This window comes from Schistocerca cancellata, chromosome 8, assembly GCF_023864275.1.
Source record: "Schistocerca cancellata isolate TAMUIC-IGC-003103 chromosome 8, iqSchCanc2.1, whole genome shotgun sequence".
Taxonomy (NCBI): Eukaryota; Metazoa; Arthropoda; class Insecta; order Orthoptera; family Acrididae; genus Schistocerca; species Schistocerca cancellata.
Window position 1 is genome coordinate 268,175,867 of NC_064633.1, and position 2,075 is coordinate 268,177,941.

Genomic DNA, 2,075 nt, shown 5'->3' on the forward strand with positions numbered 1-2,075 from the left:
TAGTTCACAAATTCCACCTTATCTCCATGTGTGAATACTTAAGCTGCTTCATGCAAAGCGTCCTCCATTCACTTTTATTGCAATGCTATGATGGTATATACATAAACAGTGCTTACAGTTATCTTCTGTAAGCACTTTTCACTAATTCAGGCAAAGCATCGCAAATGTAGAATTTCGAATATACGACAACAAAGCAAAGACGGCTTCATCGTAAGCTATTGTTTCCACCACATAAGCTCTCTGTTTTTAGCATCCTTGCTCATGGGTGACATTCATTGTCTAGGGGTATATTTTAAAGCAAAGGCCAGGTTCATAATATTACAGGAACACGCAGGCTCGGTCAAAAGGAATTGCAGGGTTAAATTTAACCAGGACAGTCAGAAAATTAAAATTTAAAGAGGAGTCAGGCGAGGAGATTCCATACCACTGAAACTATTCTCAACAGCCCTAGAGCATGTCTTGAGAATCCCAAACTGGGAAAAATAAGACGACATCTTCATTAAACTATTCCAAATTACCTTTATTTTGCTGATGTCGTTGTGACATTTGCCTTTAGTGCAAATAAACTCAACGGGGGGAACAACTTAATTGACTCAGCATTGGAATTAGGTCTGAAAGTGATGATAATTGCAGCAACTCTAAACTAATGTATAATCAACTCACAGAAAAAAAAGTATGGATTGACAATGAGATTATAAAAGTATGAGTGAGGTTTAGTATTTATGGCAGCAGTATTTATGGACAATGCGAAGAGAGAATGGAAGACCACACACATGGATCTGAGAAACATTCTTGTCATCTTATCTTCAGAATGAAAGATAAGACTGCTTTAATATTTGACAAAACTCCCACAAAATGAATAATTAATTTAAACCATTATAAAACAAAGAAATCTAGGTAGTCACAGTAATTTCCCGACACGCCTAAATCACAAATTAATGAAGAAGTATGAAGCGTCCATTTCCTTCAAAAATACTAATGTTTAATTATGTTTTCACTGATTAATGTCTGTACCAATGAAGAAAAGAAAGTAAAAATAATGTTTCCGCCCGGGATCGAACCGGGGACCTTGCGCGTGTGAGGCGCACGTGATAACCACTACACTACGGAAACCGCGTGGACAATACGCCCGTTATAGCGGGTCAAACCTGCTGGAGGGTCAGCAACCTCTTTCTTTTTACGTAATTATATTTGTGTGTCTTTGTGCATGCGTATGTGTATGTGTGTGTGTGTGTGTGTGTGTGTGTGTGTAACGGGTGCTATCTACCTTGGCCACAACTGCTAGCAGAGATCCCAATTCCACTGCAATGCCCTGTATTAATGTGGCAAAGTGCGAACTGCACCCAGCATTAACTTTTCGCCTTCAAATTTAGACCATTTTAATGATATGTTTTGTTGTAAATCGTAACATACCAATCATCTTTTCATTGCATCTTCAACACCATAAAAAGAAGCACTGGTACAACCATTTAACAGTTCTCTATTTGCATTTATATTTCGGTGCATAACGGCATTCAAAGTTACAAGACATTAACACATTGCATAGCACCGATTCACGTAAACTTTGTTTCAATTTTTTAACGATAAATGGAATACTGTGGTCTCAGAGTACAGTGTAAATAGCACCCACTTGAGGAACAGATCAAACATTTACCTTTTATGATACGCACTCGATTCATTCAGGGTAGTTAGTACAGGTACATAGAATATGTACCATTGCAGTGAATATTCTGTGAATTATGAGCAGCTCGGTTGTCTGACACATAAAATTTAGAGAAAACCAACTCATAAGCTTGTGTCTACAGCGGTTAAAATATACACTACCTAGAAACAAAGCCTTAGCGCGCAAGTTGTGACGTCACCAGTGTCGCCAACGAGAAAGATTCTTGTGGGCCTCGTGTCGCGAAGTTAGCTGTTTTCCCACTAAATCTGGTGGTTTTAAGTACCTGCATTCAAAGTTACAAGACATTAACACATTGCATAGCACCGATTCACGTAAACTTGTTTCAATTTTTTAACGATAAATGGAATACTGTGGTCTCAGAGTACAGTGTAAATAGCACCCACTCGAGGAA

At 38.3% G+C, this 2,075-nt stretch overlaps 1 non-coding gene across 1 annotated transcript; it reads right to left on the reverse strand.

The window, feature by feature from the left end:
* Positions 1-1,040: 1,040 nt before the first annotated feature.
* Positions 1,041-1,113, reverse strand: Trnav-cac (transfer RNA valine (anticodon CAC)). Its single transcript has one exon. It is a non-coding gene; the product is annotated as a tRNA-Val (tRNA).
* Positions 1,114-2,075: the final 962 nt, after the last annotated feature.